This window comes from Macaca nemestrina, chromosome 3 (assembly GCF_043159975.1).
Source record: "Macaca nemestrina isolate mMacNem1 chromosome 3, mMacNem.hap1, whole genome shotgun sequence".
NCBI lineage: Eukaryota > Metazoa > Chordata > Mammalia > Primates > Cercopithecidae > Macaca > Macaca nemestrina.
The window spans coordinates 183,780,513-183,798,771 of record NC_092127.1 but is presented as its reverse complement, the minus strand read 5'-3'; the positions used below and the strand labels follow the sequence as shown (position 1 = coordinate 183,798,771).

At 42.4% G+C, this 18,259-nt stretch overlaps 1 protein-coding gene across 2 annotated transcripts in view; it reads left to right on the top strand.

Annotated features, from left to right (window-relative positions):
- Positions 1–18,259, top strand: part of LOC105487925 (uncharacterized) — a 313,023-nt gene that overhangs the window by 182,754 nt on the left and 112,010 nt on the right. The window contains exons 10-12 of one of the 2 annotated variants that reach the window (XR_011621460.1): positions 7,952–8,019; positions 8,786–8,923; positions 16,504–16,601. The gene's annotated coding sequence lies outside the window, so the exon portion shown is untranslated. The remainder of the gene's footprint in view (positions 1–7,951; positions 8,020–8,785; positions 8,924–16,503; positions 16,602–18,259) is intronic. The other variant, XR_011621459.1, reaches the window with a different exon arrangement.

Sequence of the window (18,259 nt, the reverse complement as noted above, 5' to 3'; positions counted from 1 at the left end):
TCAGGGAGATAACTCGGAGAGAGTGTGGAGTCCAACAGTACAGTTTTGGGAAAGAAAACAGGCCAAGTCCCTGGAGAACAACAGAAAGCCAATTTGGGCCTCAAAAGTAGCCCTGGCAGCCTTATCAGTCAAAAGGCTTCTCAGAGAAAGCATTTCCAGCACCCTGCTTGTGCTGCCACAGTGGCAACCTGCCCTCCCGTGGGCTCAGCTCTCCCAAGCTCTGATGAAAGGACTGGCCAGGAACACCTTCAATCAATTCCCCTTTATCTCTTCCTAAGGGAGGATAATCCTCTGTTTTGCAGTCTCTTTCCATCCAGCATGTAGCATCTATTGATTTTTACAGTTTTTTTGCCAGTCGATACGGGCGCTGAAGGAGAAACACCTGCAGGTCTGAAGTTCTGAACTTGAGGAAGAAGTTCAGACTCTTGAAAGTAATCACTCTTTTTCTTCTTCTTCTTCTTTTCTTTTTAAAGTGCCAGATCCTATGGGATATAGTACACAGGTCCTCTTTGAGGAATGCATATTTATTCTGGTTTAATCATTTTATTCCTTTCATATCATCACCAAAGCAAAACTCTCTTCCTGATTATTTGTTTATGAGAATACATAGTGGCACAATGTTACATCAAACACCATCTTACGTGTTCTTAGGCACAGACATTATGGCAACAAAAGGTCAAATCATAGCATCTCAGATTTGGAATAATCATTATTTAGGTACTTGTGGCTCATAAAACACTTTCTCCTTTGTCATGTAGTTCAATTCTCACATGGAATCATTTTTTTATGGATTAGGAATTTGAGCTATAGAGGGAAGGTCATTTATTCTATCAGAAAATATCCACTGAGAATCCTCTTTGGGAGCAGTATTATCCTAGGTGCTGAGGATCCAGTGTAACCAGAAGAGAGGAATTCCCTGCCTTCCCGGAACTTATTCATAAGTAAGGCATTCTGGAATCTGACTTGAGCTCAAGTTTCCTGTGATAAGTGCAACAAGAATGATTTCTGAGGCTGTTTAAAGTGAAACTTTGCCACTCCATAGCTGTGCGATCCTGGTCAAATTACTGAACTCACTTAAATCTCCATTTAAGATACAGAAAATGTACCTGACTCAAGGGGCTGCTGAGAAGCTAAGGGATTATGGAGGTCAAATACCTGGCACACAGTAAGGACTCAGTAAGACAATTGTTATCATTGTGCATGAACAGCTGTAAAGGCTTGGAATTACAAGTCATTTCTTCCCAATTGGTGACAGGAGCAGAGAAACCTTCTCAGAGGAGGTTACCTTGACCTGAGCATTAAAGGACAGGCTGCTATTTTTGGGAAATGATCTTTTTCTATCTGTTAGAAAAATACTTGATTGAGGCCCATTTGATGAGTCTTTTGTGTAATGATATTAATTTCCCATTAGAAAAGTTTTATTCTGGAACTTGTGAGTTCAAGTCAACATATTGAAAGTGAGAGTCATAAAAAGGCAGCTGAGTGACAAGATGCAGAAATGCAACCAATATGAAATTTGGTTCAGTTCTTTTACAAACATTCCTCTACAGTAACAAAGAATGGGCTCTGTAGTCAGGCAGAAGGCCTGCATTGGACCCTGGTTCCTCCATGTATAAGATGTGTGCCTCAGATAAGTGCAGTAAACCCTCTGGGTCTCAGTCCTTCATCTATGAGTTAGGAAGAACATTTCGTGCATCTTGGGGATAATGCTTATAAAGCACTTAACATGATGCCTGGCTAACCAAGGACAGCTGAAAACATAAAATTAATGTACCCAAGACTGGTTTCTTCTTGCATAATCACTTTGGTTAATGGCACAATGTGGGGAGAAGAGCCTTGTGTCCAGTCCTGGTCTTGTCCCTAACTCAGCAATGGCCATAGGGTAATTGATTGCCCATTCTTGGTTTATATTTTCTCCTCTGTAAAATGAATATTGGCACCAAACCTGGGTGCTTGGACCTTTTCTGTAGCCCAGAGGGGGTCCTGAAAACTGCTCCAGGTGTTTTCATAATTCCCAAAAGTCTGCTGGATGGGTAGGCTAAATAAAAGTACACAGGCTAGGAAAAATGATTTTTGTTGTATCATTCCTTTGTTAAAAATTCTCCAAGGCTCTCCATTTTCCTTGGGGGTAAAGGCCAGTGTCTTTCCAACATCCTACATGGTCTTGCACCATCTTTTTTTTCCCTTGACCCCACTACCTTTCTGGATCATCTGAGACTGTCCTAAGATTTTGTCCAGTCTGCACTAAGTGACTGTTTCTCAGATACTCTGGGCATGCTTTGGTTTTCCAGCCTTTGCTTAGAATGCTCACCTTAGAATGATACTGTATGAATGACTCTTACCTCCTTTAACTAGCACACCATGAATCCTATTGATATGGTTGGCTCTGTGACCCTACCCAAATCTTATCTTGAATTGTACTCCCATAATTCCCATGTGTTGTGGGAGGGACCCAGTTGGAGATAATTTGAATCATGGGGATAGTTCCCCCATACTGTTCTCATGGTAGTGAATAAGTCTTATGAGATGTGACGGTTTTATCAGGGGTTTCCACTTTTGCATCTTCCTCATTTTCTCTTGCCACCACCATGTAAAAAGTGCCTTTTGCTTCACGCCATGATTCTGAGGCCTCCTCAGCCATGTGGAACTACAAGTCCAATTAAACCTCTTTTTTCCTCCCAGTCTCATGTGTGTCTTTATCAGCAACATGAAAACAGGCTAATATAGTAAATTGGTACCAGGAGTGGGGTGTTGCTGAAAAGATACTGAAAATGTGGAAGCAACTTTGGAACTGGGTAGCAGGCAGAGGTTGGAACAGTTTGGAGGGCTCAGAAGAACACAGGAAAATGTGGAAAATTTGTAACTTTCTAGAGACTTGTTGAATGGCTTTGACCAAAAGCCTGATAGCAATATTGAAAATAAGGTCCAGGTTGAGGTGGTCTCAGATGGAGATGAGGCATTTGTTGGGAAGTGGAGCAAAGGTGACTCTTGTTATGTTTTAGCAAAACCCTGGCAGCATTTTGCCCCTGATGTAGAGATTTGTGGAAATTTGAACTTGAGAGAGATGATTTAGGGTATCTGGTGGAAGAAATTTCTAAACAGCAAGGCATTCAAGAGGTGACTTGGGTGCTATTAAAAGCATTCAGCTTTATAAAGGAAGCAGAGCATAAAAGTTTAGAAAATTTGCAGGCTAACAATGTGATAGAAAAGAAAAACTGATTTTCTGAGAAGAAATTCAAGCCAGCTGCAGAAATTTGCATAAGTAATGAGGAGCCAAATGTTAATCTCCTAGACAATGGGAAAAATGTCTCCAGAGCATGTCAGAGGTCTTCATGGCAGCCCCTCCCATGACATGCCAGAAGGCCTATGCGAAAATGGTTTCATGGGCCTGGCCCAGGGTTCCCATGCTCTGTGCATCATAGGGACTTGGTGCCCTATGTCCCACTCACTCCAGCTGTGGCTGACAGATGTCAACATGGAGCTCGGGCCATGGCTTCAAAGGGTGCAAGGTTTGACAGCTTCCACATGGTGTTCTGTCTGCAAGTCCACAGAAGTCAAGTAGTGGGGATTGGGAACCTCCTCCTAGATTTCAGAAGATGTATGGACATGTCTGGATACCCAGGCAGAAGTTTGCTGCAGGGGCAGGGTCCTCGTGGAGAACCTCTGCTAGGGCAATGCAGATGGGAAATGTGGGGTCAGAGCCCCCACAAAGAGTCCCTATTGGGGTACCACCTAGGGGAGCTGTGAGAAGAGGGCCACCATCTTCCAGATCCCAGAATGGTAGACCCACTGACAGCTTGCACCATTTGCCTGGAAAAGCCACAGACAACTCAATGCCAGCCTGTGAAAGCAGCTTGGAGGGAGGCTATATCCTGCAAAGCCACAGGGGCAGAACTGCCAAAGACCATCATGGGAACCCACCTCTTGCATCAGCGTGACCTGGATGTAAGACCTGGAGTCAAAGGAGATAATTTTGGAGCTTTAAAATTTGCCTGCCACACTGGACTTTGGACTGAAATGGACCTTGTGACCACTTGGTTTTGGCCAGTTTCTCCCATTTGGAATGGCTGTATTTATACAAATCCTGTATCCCCATTGTATCTAGGAAGTAATTAGCTTGCTTTTGATTTTACAGGCTCGTAGGTGGAAGGGACTTGCCTTGTCTCAGATGAGACTTTGTACTATAGACTTTTGGGTTAATGCTGAAATGAGTTAAGACTTTGAGGGACTGTTGGGAAGGCATAATTGGTTTTGAAATGTGAGCACATGAGATTTGGAGGGGCCAGGGGCAGAATTATATGGTTTGGCTTTGTGTCCCCACTCAAATCTCATGTTGATTTGTATTCCCTTGATTCCCATGTGTTGTGGGAGGGACCCAGTGGGAGACAATTTGAATTATGGGGGCGGTTTCCCCCATACTGTTCTCATGGTAGTGAATAAGTCTCATGAGATCCGATGGTTTTATCGGGGTTTCCACTTTTGTATCTTCCTCATTTTCTCTTGACACCACCATGTAAGAAGTGCCTTTTACTTCCTGCCATGATTCTGAGGGCTCCCCAGCCATGTGGAACTGTAAGTCCAATTAAACATTTTTTTCTTCCCAGTCTCAGGTACATCTTTATCAGCAGTGTGGAAATGGACTAATACACCTATGCTCAGCACTTTTTAAAATTACGGTCTCCCTTCTCCACATTCATCACTACTATCCCCTGACATTTCATGGTTCCCTCTCTTACCTTGCATTACATTTTCCAGTAGCACTAATCATCACATAATATACAATGTAATTTGCTTTTTCTTGGTAAATTTTGTTTTGACTTTATGTTTAAACTAGAATTAATGTTGCACAAGGACCTGGAATTTTTAAAGCATTGTGTTCACTGTTGTATCCCAAGTATGGCAATCAATGCCTGGGTCATAGCATGTATTTACTGTATACATGATTATTGAGTGAACGGAGACACTTTGGCTGGAAGTCTGTTAACTCAGTAAAAGCACATGGGTTATTTCTTGAAAGAAATTCCTATTGGAAATTTTAAATACAAAATGGAGAAACAAACTATTTCTTAATAAATATAGTTTGCTTAACATAAACACAAAAGATTGCTAGACACAATCTTTCAAAGGAACATAGGTGAATATTAGTGAAGTCATAGACTCTTGATGGTGAATGTTGTAAATGAAAATATCTTCTAAGAATCCACTAGAGATCTAAAATTTCTTTCTGTTTTATTTTTTTGAGACCAAGTCTCGCTCTGTCACCCAGGCTGAAAGGCTGAAGTGCACTGGGTGTGATTTCGGCTCTCTGCAACCTCCACCTCCTGGGTTCAAGCACCCCTGCCTCATCTTCCTGAGTAGCTGGGATTACAGGCATGCACCACCATGCCCAGCTAATTTTTGTACTTTTAGTAGAGACAGTGTTTCACTATGTTGGCCAGGCTGGTCTCAAACTCCTGACCTCAGGTACTCCACCCACCTTGGCCTCCCAAAGTGCTGGGATTACAGGTGTGAACCACCATGCCTGGCCTGAAATTTCTTAAAAGTGTGTGAATGTGAGTTTTGGGGGGTGTCAAGGGGAAGTCAGGATTGTGTTTTCTGAGCAGAGACCATCATTTTGAACCCAGTATTGAACACAGTGTCGTAGTAGGTGCTCAGTAAATCTTTATGGATCCGTTTTGAACTGAGTTTAGATAAAAATACTGTCTCTTTTTTTTTTAAAGCAAGACTGGGAACTTAAGAAGAATTATTTTTATTATTTTATTAAGTGAAATAAACCAATGAGACACAGTATTTTATGCCCTGATTATTTCTCTTCATCAATTTGCCCTTTGTTACCATGGGGAAACTAGAGTCCATAATTAAAGAATTAAACCTCCTTTATTCACTTATGCAGTGCACACTATCACATGCCATTTGATGTTTATTTTCCAGATGAAGGGAGTTTAACTTATTTAGTTTTCTTCTCTTGGGGCCTCAGTTGTCTGACCCACAGAAGCCTCCAGGTTTGTCTGGAAATGACCTCCATTTTCACTTTCCTATGGACTCACTCACCTTTGGGCAGGTAAAGAAAAGTGCTGGGTGATTTAATGAAATCAAATCCTCATCCACCTTGGCTAGCAATAGATGGAGAAGCTCCCTATGGTTAGGAGGGAGTTCTTTCTTATCCCTGAGACACACTTTCTCTTTGCATCCGACAAAGCTGGTTTCAGAGACTGCAGATCTTATTTTCACGCATGTGTCCAAGGTGAACCTAAATCCAATCCTTTATTCCCCATGGTACAATCAAGGCATGAAAGAATGATTAACAGGGCTCCCAGATAACAGAACAGAATTAACTCTAGAGGTACCACTTGATATTTTATTATATGGATACCTGGTACCTAACAGTAGTCTCAATTTTCCTACAACCTATCTCCCTTCCTTGCCCCATGTCTAAAAGCTTCCTTGAGTCAAGGGCCAGTTTTCTCCCACCTTCTTTTAAGTATGTTTAGATTCATTAAAATCTTAACTAAAGAGAGTGGGCTCAGAGAATGATGATCATTCCTTGGTCCTGCCCATCTAATCCTTGCCTACAAGGCTTGATTTTCTATAACAGAACCTGCCTCTTCCTTGATGTCTAAAACTGGGAAAAATCAGACCCTTTAGAAGTGACAAAGTTTTTCTTCTCCCAAGGATGTAAACTTAGTTTACAGTTCCGACTAGCAAGCCCTCCTGAGCACAGTGTGACACACCCCACCCTCATACAAATGATACCTCTCTGTGCCTCAATTTCTCATAAGCAAAATGAAGATATACTGGTACCTCTTAGGTTTTGAGTACTAAGTATAAATTACTTAAAAAAAGTACCAAGCACATAGTAAATGCCATTTAAATTCTAACTGCCATTGTATCTTTAGGCTCAAACACAAGTAACCCTAATATAATCTGGGGCTTTATATGAGGCAGTCTTTTGGGGGAGTTGTATTCAAAGTACCACAGACTGACAACCCAAACATAGCTTAAGATAGCTCAGATCTTTACTCTTGATCTTGAGAAGCATCCAGGAAGAGGAAATTTTTTATAATCACAAGAAGAGAACCTGTGGTTGCCAAATGTATTCTGGATCTGATCATGGGGTATTGGATACATGGCAGTAAATCCAGGGCTGAACTGAAGGTGTGTGTACTGGTAGAGAATATAGAAAGCAGATGCAGTGACAGAATGGACAATACATCTTGGAGAAAAGTGAAAACAGTAGTAATAGCTAACATTCATTCAATGCTCACTAAGTTCTAGGCACTGCACTAAGATGTGTATATACACTAATTTCATTTAATATTCACAACATTACAATGGGGTAGGCATTATTAATATCTCTATACTTCCACTGTGCCTGTTTTATAAGTAAGGAAGCTGAAGATCAGAGAGGTTAAAGTACTAAACTGAGGCCACACAGCTTCTAAGTGGCAACGCTGGAAACTTCCAATAAAAATATATCTGTCTGATTCAAGAACCCAATCACCCTATTAAGAGTCAGGCATTGTAAAATGACTTAGATGCCATACGCAAAGAGCTGAAGCTGACAGGTTGTTAGAAATGAGAAGTAGTAATCCAAGTGCAGCACTATCGTTTAAATATGTTTCCCAAATTTCTTGTGTTGGAAACTCAATTCCCCAAATCCATATGTCAATTGGAGATAGGATCTTTGCAAGGTAATTAGGATTATATAAGGTCATCAGGGTGGAGCTTCCGCTATGAGAACAACAGCTTCATAAGAGAGGAAGAGAGACCTGAGCTGGCATGTGTGCTCTTGCCTTCTCATCATGTGATACCCTCTGCCATGTTATGACACAGCAAGAAGGCTCTCACCAGATGCCAGCATCATGCTCTTGGAACTCCCAGCCTCCAGAACTGTGAGATGAATAAAATTCCTTTCTTTAGAAATTACCTAATCTGTGATATTCTGTTACAGCAACAGAAAATGGGCTAAGACATGGAGCAAGGGGCAGAATGATTCTTGAAGATGCTGAGTAACTTCTGGTATGTTTGCTTTTTTTATATACATTTTGCCGTACTCTTGGGATATGAATTTTTATGCTTAAAACAACAATACTACATGCAATTCTGGGGAAAATATCTTGTAAGTTATGGTGCATGTCTTGTTTGTTTCATCTTTCATTCTACAATGAATATAGAATGTGCTACCACTGAATAATGTACTGTGACTACAGCTTTAAAGAAACTCTGTTACCAAGGACCCCAGAGTCCAGGGGAGGAAAACAACATTTATTATACAATGAAATGAGACATAAAACATAGTTCACCATGAGAAGGAAACCTTGGTCTGCCTCTGGGAGTGAGGCAGGCTTCCTGGAGGAGGTCACCCTTGAGGACAGCTGTAGAAAAAGGAGCAGGAATTTGTTGACTGCATAAGGGGTGTGGAGGAAGGCATTCCAGGCACAGAAAATTGCCCTTCCTCTCTGAATTCCACATCCATCTGGCCTGTGTTAAAATGCTTAAGTATTTACTAAACATGCTTCTTACCAGAGGCAATGCTGTTTTTTAAAGGACACAATTAATTAGGCCTCAAGATATTGGCAATCAGGAAGAGTGTAGCATTGATGATATTTTCCTCAGACTTCCAGCACACATGCTAGCTACCTGCTCCTCCCTCACGGGCTTCAACCTATGCCCTGAGGCAGTTTGACCCTCACATTTTCCTGCCTTGCTTTTGGCCTTGAGAATCCAGGTATCAGTAGGTGCCTTTGCCTCTTTTTGATGGAGCTGTTTTTTGCCTCCTTTCCAGTTGGTGCCCTCCTCGACTCTGGCAGGTGTCCAAGCCCTGTTGTTCTCCCTGCACGGGGCGGCTGAGCAGTGCTCTGTAAATTATGCACCAGTCCCACAATGTCTGGGGAGCCTGTGGACCCATTTTGTCTACCTGGAGGTAAATTATTTAGCAAAGGCAATTTAAATGATTCAGAGGGGATGGCGTGAAGTCCAGCTGTGGAACAGCTTGTCTGGGGAAATGTAACTGACTCTGGCATGAGGAAGACTCAGCTCCAAGGCAGAACTGAGCACATTTTACCTGCTCCCTAGATCCTGTAGGTTCCATGCCCTACCTGTCTCCAGACACTGTCCCACATTAATAATCATTATAATTTAAAAGTCTATGATCTCATTTGGTGCTTGTTTCACCTCTGCAGCAGGGAGGTTTATAATAGTGTGGTCTGGGGAAGCAAGCTGGGTCTGGACAGGTTTTGTTATGAGTCCCGCTTTTCTAACCTGCTGGACCTCAGTCTCCTCTTCTGTAAATTGGGGATAATAAAAGCAACTTTTAATTGTTAACATCTCCATTTGACTATCTAATCTAAGAAATCTGGCCAAGACAAGCTCCTTAATATTCTGTCCCATGCTGTCCACAAACCTGTGCTAGGAACAGTATCTCCATCTCAGTAAATGAGAACCTTTTACTCAGTTACTCAGGACTCAGCCCTACACATCATGTTTGATTCGCTTCTCTCCTGCAGCCTCCACAGCGAATCTCTTCACTGGTCCTGTCTGCCCTACTCCCAAATGCATAGCCCATGGGATCCTTCTCACCAGGTCTTCTGCAGCTCTCCAGCTGAAGCCTCTGTCAGTTCAGCTGTGCTGTTGAAAAGCCCCCTTACTCATTCTCCTGCAGCTGCCTTTACCTCTCTAACCCTGTCTCATCCCCACCAAGCAATCAAGACGTTCTTTAAAAAATGAACAATAACAAAGAAATTGAATGATATTCTTCCTTCTTAACCCTCTGATGACTGCTAATTACCCTTAAAATAGAATCCATGGACTTTTTTTTTTTTTTTTTTTTTTAAATCGGGCTCCAGCACACCTCTCCCCACTTAACATTAACCCCACTGGCCTTGGGATTCTAGAACATTCCAAATATGTTCCCACCTGAGGGCCTTTGCTGTCGTTGGCCCCTCAGGCTGGACTGGTCCTCCCCTGGCTTGGCTAGTTCCATTTCAATGTCCAGGCATCTGGGGAAATGTTACCTCCTCATGGGACTTCCCTGACAACCTTGAAGAGTCACCTTCCTGTCACACTGTAATGGCTTTATTTCCTTCACGCCACTTATCCCTACATTCAATTCTGACATTGAGCTTCATGGTTTGTTCACCATCCCCTCCACTGGAAGACAGCTCCTTGCAGGATGGGCTCTTTTCAGTGTTATTCACCATGGTAGCCCCACATAGGGTCATTAGATAAAATACAGGACAACCAGTTAAACTTGAATTTCAGATAAACAATAATTACCTTTTTAATATAAAAATATTGCACAGGGCATACTTATGCTTAAAAAAAAAAATTTGTTGCCCCTGTATTTTTATTTGCTAAGTATGGCAACCCTAGTCCCTTCAGAACTGCCATCTCTGTTGAGACTTTATAAATACTTGTTGAAAGAAAGAAAGAAATAGTGAGCAATGAGATCAAATAAAATCTGCAGACGGAATTGCTTTTATCTTTTTGCCTTCATATTCCTAATGTCTTGTCAATGCTTGACATATGATCTTTTTCCCCTTCTTATTATATCGTTAGTTTCATTTTGCAGTTGAATAAATAGGGTTAGAGAATAGAAGGCTTTTCCAGAGTTAAGCAGCTAAGGATAACATCACTGAATATAGAACAAAGTGACTTCTGAAAGGTGTGTTAAATCTGTAAAGGCTTATTTCCCTTCTCCCATAAAAGAAGTTGGCGTAAAGGCAGTCTAGGCCCGGTATGGTGTTTCCAAGACCATGCTTCAATCTTTCTCCTCCAGAATCATCAGACCAGTTTCTAACCTCAAGTTTACTGCATGGTCCTATGATGTCTGCTGGAAAGCCTGTCATCACATTTACATTCCAGGCAGACAGCAGGCGCAAGTGGAAGAGGACAAACATCATTTATTCCCTCCCCTTTAAGACCTTCCTGAAAGTCAGTCACCATGACTTTTCCCATTTCATTGGCTGAAACTTTATCTCATGACCATTCCTGGCTACAAAGCAGCTGGCAATGCCATCATTTCAGAGGTTTATATGTGCTGTTTTAAATACTGGGGTCTGTTCTTGGGAGCAGAAGAGAATGGACATTGGGAAGCAAGAGCAGCCTCTGCTCCAGCGAGAGTGGGGCAGACAGAAAGATCCCTGGTGTATCCTCAGACTGCTGTACCCTATGCCTGCTCACAGGGCAGACAAGAGCCTTTTAAGGGTGAAGACAGGACTAGACCCTAGCCTCAGAGATCTCCCATATCCTTTTACCTTCTGTTGCATGGAGTGGAACGGGTCAGAGTCTGGGATGTGGATCTTTGTGTTTGTCTGAGACTTTTTCTGTTTGGGAGAGATTGTATCCTACACACACTATAGAAGACATGGGGGAGGCCCCAAAGCAGTTACTATTGCTGGAAGTAAAGTGTACAGACAGAGTGGGGATGGGATGGTACTAGAGAGTTAGACACAAGTCGAGTGATGAGAGTTTGTGTCTGGTCTATACAGGATCCTAGTAGATCTTAACAGGCTGCAGCAACAGTCTAAGCATAAAGAGGCAAAACTGAACAGGAACAGAACATGTTACACCCAAGTCCAAAAGAAAACTAACAGGATGCACTGATGTGAATTAGTATCTTTAGGATAAAAATGACGGAAGTACTCCAGTAATATTAGCCATAATGTGTAAGGGAGTTATTTTGATCTCAGCCTGCAGAAGCAGAGAATTTCAATGAGGTGAGAGGCATGCTTTGCTATGCACAGGCTAGACCACACCTGTCATGGTCGGTGCCTGCAGTTCTGGGCTCTATATTTTAAAATGAAAAGGACAGACCAAAATTTTAAAAGGAGAGGAGCCAGGATGGGATTGAAGAATCCTCAGGTTGTATATTTAACATTTTTATCAGTCACTTAGGTCACGCCTGCTTATCAAATTTGTGAATTACTCTAATCTGACAGAGGTGGTAGATATAGTGATAGGCAGAATCAGTCAAGAAGAACAATGAGCCAATTCCAGGCTATGAAACTGAAAACAGATCAAGGTATCTCACCCCCAAAAATGATAAGTATGTGAGTTAATGCATATATTAATTAGCACTATTTAGCCATTTCAGAAAGCCTGCTTATTTCAAACAAAATGCTGCACACAATAAATATATATAAGATCTGTGTCAATCAAAAAATAAAAATTAAAATCAAAGAAAAAAAAAGATGTATTAAGGTAATATCCTGAAGTTTGGAAGAACAATTCATTGTTCAAGAAAGGGATGAGAGAGACCTGGTACAATGGCTGTTCTAACAACTCAGCACTTTAGTGGGCAGCAGAGCTCATCGAAGTACCAGTGCATCTGTGTGTGTCCCGGGCTGGTGGATGGTGGGCTTCCAAGGAGCCTCCAGGCAGCACTGATACTCATGACTTCACCCAAGCCAGGGGTTTGACTTTGGCTTTGTGGGTTTAGATTTTCAAAGTATTCAAGCTTCCTGGACTTGGGGAGGCTGACTCACACTAACAATGCTTATAGGAGACTGCAGATGCCAAAGTATTGATTTTCAGCATGAATTCTACTTGTTAGGTACCTTAAACCTGATCAGCATACATATGGTTTTTCTTTCATGTAGGAAAACCACATAAGGAAGCAAATAATACCTCTAAGGAGTTTTGAGGAGAATAGAACTGAAAAGACAGATGTGAGTAGTGTGATTCGAACGCTTTTAGAAGAGTCTCATGTGTGCTTCTTCCTTAGGTGAAAGTTCTCAAGACTGGAAACATCTAGATAACCTCTAGCTATGCTAAGCTGCAGGCACTTTTATAGGCCTAGAACCCATTTCGTGTCTTTAAGGTGACTTGGCAGAGTGTGGTTTTGTCCTCTTATTTTTTGACATATTCTGCAACTCAGGAAACAGTCTTGTTTCCATTTCTCTGTAGCACTTGAAGTGCATCAGCCTGCTCCTCCCTTTGCCTCGAGGTCCCACAGTGGCAAGCAGAGAGGAAACCAGCCTGGAGGGGTCTGCTCATTAAGCCTTCATTGCTGTCTACCCCAAGAAAACTCAGAGTCACTGTCTCCTAGGCACTCCTCAGGTAGAAAGAAATCTTTCCTTACCCACCAAATCTGCTATCCTTCAGGGGTGGATTCTCAGGTACCTTCAACCAGCCCCCTGCTCTGTTCCAGCTTCCTGGGCATAAAGGCAAACAGTCCCAAGGTGTTTGGCTTTGACTTTTTCTCATGGCCTCCTTTCTCGGTGAGTGGCCATATATATTCATTCACATGTCCAAGGGGATTCCTCCTTCCATCTCCCGTTTATTGATGTTCTTGTCATATCTCCCCCAGGAGCTTGTTGTGTCAGTCAAGGTCCCAGCAAGAAACAGATGGCACACTTACATGTGGATAATGTGAGATGAATTTAATAAAGGACTATTTACAAAGCTGGGAGCAGGGCTTAGGGAAACCACCAAGAATAGTCCAATGCCAGAGGACTATGAAATCTAGGTGCTATTGTAGGCCTGAAACAGTGCAGAGAGGGGAAAGAGAGCCAGAAGACTGCGGGGGCTATGCGGAAGAAACACAGGACTCCCGGCTTTCAACAAAACTGGCCCATGGAAACCCCGTGGCAATAGTAATAAATGCCACAGCCTCACTCACTTCCCTCCTTCCAATCTCCTCCTGATGCACAACATTGGCCACGTGCAGTTGGTAGTCAGTGGTCAAGGGAGCCCAGCAGTGTGGTTTGGGTTCAGCTTCCCCAGGGAATTGCAGGGTGGACAAAGATAGAGAGTGGATTTGGATAGGCAAATAGAATAATCCAGTAAAATCACTGAAGGCTAGACTTTGTTGTCAATGCCTTTATTTTTTGGTTTCCCATCCCACACATAGTAGGTTTGCAGCAGTTGACTTGGCCATGGATTTCTTTCGGTAAGGCATGATCTTTGATCCCTGTATTCCAGGGCCTACCCCAGTACCCCCAAAAGATGCTCCATAAATGTTTATGGGATGACTAGTGAATGAATGAAAGAAGAGGTGAGCTCAGTGGGAATTTTCCCTTAATTTTGCTCACTGTTGCACTCCTTGGAGGTAGCCACTTCCCTGCTTCACTCGTAGGCCAGTTCCAGTTATTAAATTTCTAAATTATCCTTCTGCACATGGGGCTGACTCTCCAATGAGGTCTTGTAAATATTTGCTTCCATCCTCGGAGTCCAGACAAGGAGCTCTTGCCTCAGGCACAGCCTCTGCTCTCTGGGATGTCTCACCTTTTTAGCAGGAAAGGATTCTGCACCAGATGCTTAACTTGTGTCCTACCAGGGAAGTTCCACGAGGAACATTCTGTGTTCACCTTAGGCAGATTGGACTGGCTTCTCCTTGCTGTACTTCTAGCTAGATGAACTGTTAAACAAACATCTATTACTCATCTGTCATATTCTAGGCACTGTGCTAGTGCTAGCATGTGAGAATGTTCAGGTGGATAAGATACAGTTTGACGTAAGGGACGAGGAGCTGCAGTCCAGAGGGAGGGAAGACAAATAATAAATAATTATTTTACAGGGTAACACAGACTTTGTTATTATGTTATTATTTTATAATAATTATGGGAGCACAATGGGTAAGGAGGGCACTGTGGGAGCCTGGGTGAGGAGCGCCAACCTACCCGGAGGCTCAAGGAAAGCTTTCTGGAGGAGTTAACACCTGATCTTGTAGGATGGGAAAGAACAAGATAATAAAGATAAATAATTCCAAGTCAAGTGGTGAGCAAGATCAGAATGACAGACACTTGACATAGCATGATGTGTGCAAGGAAATATGAACTAATCTGTATTATTAGTGATAACAGTTCAGGAATGGGGGTGAGACGCAGCCAGAGGGGCAGGCAGGGGTGAGGATGTGGAAGGTATGGTAAGCTGAGCTAAGGACTTTGCAGCTAGGGTGAGGTGAATAAGGCCTATTTTAGACACAAAATGTAAAAGGGCTCTCAGGTCTCAGTCACTAGGATAAGTAATATTAAATGCAATACTTTAACTAATTAAAATTAATGCAAAAACCCATGGTGAAAAAAATAAAATTTTAAGATTAATAGTATAGAGTGAATTCTTATAATTTCATGTTGCTTCAGTATCCATTTGAATATAACTTTAACTTTCTCATACCAGAAGCAGGCTCAGTCACCCTCGACGCAGTATCCAGTTTCACAACTCCTCTTAGTTCCTCAAGGTGGTTAATTCAGCTATCTGGCTTATACAACTCCTGGTGGTTACCTCTCCATGAGACAGCCAGATACAACTGATCTAATTAGCCCCACTGATCTCCACACCCCGTATGGACTGTGCAGGTGTGCCACAGTGGCCACCTCTCAGTCACAGTGTGACCCCCATGGAACTAGTGCCTGCTTGTGCCACCAGTTAGAACTCTCCATGGGAAACCTGCTTGAGTAACTCCCAGGACCCCAATAAAGAATTTGGCTTACGGGTCCCCTTCTCTCTCTCTTGCTCCCCACCTGCTGGCTGAATGCACGTGTCCTCAGTGGTTTCCCCCTTTCCAGTGGCCCTGGGAGGCATACTGCCCCCTGCTCTCTGGAATCTGTAAGTAGTAAATGTGTCTGCCATTTCGTGCTTTGTGTTGTGCTGCCTCCTCTCTGTCTCCCCTGGAAGACACACATGAGCCTAACTTCTTTCCTGGTCAGGGCTCTCCTATGGAGTGGCTATCTTGGTAGGAGTAAACTGGACACAGCTTCGACAAGAGCCACAGGAACATCTGCAAATATAAGCAAGTTTTCTGTATGGGGAACACCTGACCATGGCCGGACACTTAGGCATTTGGCAGTCTACCAGGATAAAGAAGTATCCCATGAAAAGTATGGTGTAAACATCCAGAAACTGCCTCCCCTGGAGTCCTGTCAGGGCAGGGCTAGAATTTATAGCCACTCTCCAGAGAGAGACTGCAAGGCCAAATTAGAAAGAATTTATATCTTTAATATTTACAAAACACTATGTTACTGATATTTTTTCTTTTGCCTTGGGCATCGATATGGCTCAGCATAGCATTATTACTGAGTCTGTCTTTATTGCAATAAAATGTTACTTATCCCTTCAACAAATAGTGCTGGGACAACTGCATATCCACATGCAACAGAATGAAATTAGATCCCTGCCTCATGCCATACACAAACATTAACTCAAGGTAGATCATAGACCTAAATATAAGGGCTAAAACTGTTGAACTCATAGAAGGAAATGCCAGAGTAAAATGGTGTGATCTAGGGTTTAGCAATGATTTCTTAGATATGACACTAAAACTGCAAGTGATGAAAGATAAGATTTTTAAGTTTTACTTTATCAAAATTAAAAATTGTGTGCCTCTAAGGAGATCATTAAGAAAGTGAAAAACAACCTATCACCCCCCTGCTCTATTATATAGCCATCTAGTGCTCTTAAAATAAGCTCCAGTCCTCCTGCCATGACCTCCCAGTCCTGCAGAGGACCTCTGCCAACCTCTCCAGCTCCATCTCATCTTTTCTCTGTTTTGTGCTCCACCAGCTCAGCCACTTGGGTCTCCTTTGCCAAGGAGTGTCCTCCCTCTGGAACCCAATACCAGCTCTTTCTTCTGTCTGGAATCTTCCCTCAGCTCTTTTAAGGTTAGTTCTTGCTTCTTAGCATTTCATTACATTGTTACATTTTGTGAGACCTCTAAAGGGACCTTCCCTACTTACTATGGATATCATCACTCAGTGCATTAGTTTTCTATTACTGCTGTAACAAAGTGATACATACATGGTGGCTGAAAACAACACAAACTTAGCTGGATGTGATGGCTCATGCCTGTAATCCCAGCAACGTGGGAGGCTGAGGTGGGAGCCTTGTTTGAGGCCAAGAGTTCAAGACCAACCTGGTCAACATAGAGAGACTCCATTTCTAAAAAGCAAAAATTAAAAAAAAAAAAAAAAAAAATAGCCAGAGTAGCTGAGGCAGGAGGATCTCTGGAGCCCAGAAATTTGAGGCTGCAATGAATCAGTTCGTGCCAATGCATTCCAGCGTGGGTGACAGATCAAGAACCTGACTCCAGAAACACACACACACACACATACACACTCACTGTCTTACAGTTATGTATGTTAGAAATCTAACGTATGTCTCAGTGGGCTAAAATCAAGGTGTTTCAGGGCTGCATTACTTTTAATAAAGGACATTTCATTTCCTTGCCCTTCTCAGATTCTAGAGGTTGCCTGTATCCTTGGCTCATGGCCCCTTCCTCCACTTTCTAAGCCAGCAAAATTGTATCTCTGACCATTTCTCTGTAGTCACTTTGTCTTTGGACTCTCCTCTTCTGCCTCCTTCCTTCACTTTCAAGGACACTTGTGACTACCCTGGGCCCACCCAGCCAACCCGGAATAATCTCTCTAGCTTAGGGTCAGCTTATTAGCAACCTTGATTCCAGCTTCAACCTCATTTCTCCTTTGCTGCATAACCTGACATATTCAGAGGTCCTAGGTATGAAGACATGGATGTCTTTAGGGATGGAGGCATTATTTTGCTTATCACACCCAGCTTCAATTCTTTCTTAGCATCTCTGAGACCTTAATCATTCTGTTGGTTAATTGTTTTTCTTACCTGCTAGGATGTAAGACCCTGGGAATCTTCAGCCTGCTGTCATAGGTAAATCTTGAATGTAGATAGGAATGTGAAAAATCGTGTTTCTCAACCATGTCTGTCCATCAGGAGCTATACATTTGTTCATGCACTTAATAACGTTTATTAAGCACCTACCTAGAACCAGACACTGTTTGACTCAGGATGTGTCAGTGAATAAGACAGATCCCAGTCACTACCCTCATGGAGTTTACATCTTTGGTAGACCTTTAAATAATATAGATGTCTGGGCTCCACCAGCCACTCCAGAAGCCAGGCCACTTGGGTGAAGAACAGCTAATCATTAAATGGCAAGTTAGAATCATTCAAATTATTTTTTCCCACACATTGGACTATCATTCCAGAGGGAGGGTTTTACTGGAACAGTGCTTCTAAAACCATCTTTGATAAAGGGCAAATTGTTTTCTAATTCCAAACCATTGTGGATTGAAACTTTTGTAAAATACAGTAAAAACAAATTACTAGAAAAATCTAATATTGCTTGGTTATCATGGCAGGGTCAAATGCCTATAAAAGTTTTTCAACACTCTCAATTTCTACACTAATCCCATGATAGATGGATGACAAACAGTTCTCAGAACAGCCCAAGTCCTGAGACACTGACTTAGTTTTAGTTTTTTCATCTGTGAAATGGAGATAATTTTAT